The sequence below is a fragment of the Otolemur garnettii genome, unplaced genomic scaffold, assembly GCF_000181295.1.
Source record: "Otolemur garnettii isolate 467f Iridium unplaced genomic scaffold, OtoGar3 scaffold00156, whole genome shotgun sequence".
Classification (NCBI taxonomy): Eukaryota; Metazoa; Chordata; class Mammalia; order Primates; family Galagidae; genus Otolemur; species Otolemur garnettii.
The window spans coordinates 3814890-3815221 of record NW_003852551.1 but is presented as its reverse complement, the minus strand read 5'-3'; positions in this window follow the sequence as shown (position 1 = coordinate 3815221).

Here is a 332-nt window from a genome sequence, read left to right as displayed (position 1 = left end):
AAAAAAAAAAAAAAAAAAAAAAGAACTACCCACTGACAGCATGTTGGATGAATACATTATGCTCTGCATGGGGTATCATAGAAGTTCAGAGAAGGAGCACTTAGCTTCAACTGGACCAGCTCTTCCAGAGCCTCACTGCTCGACTTCGTATCCACAATCTCCAGAAAATCTTCATGTTAAGTAAGATGGCATAAGTCCAGGGTGAAGGAGAGGAACTGATAAAAAATATAACTGGCTTCTGTTGCGGGTATAAATTTTCAGTCCACGACCTCAGAAATAAAATATTTCTTAAAACAAAGGCCAGGCACAGTGGCTAATGCCTGTAATCCCAG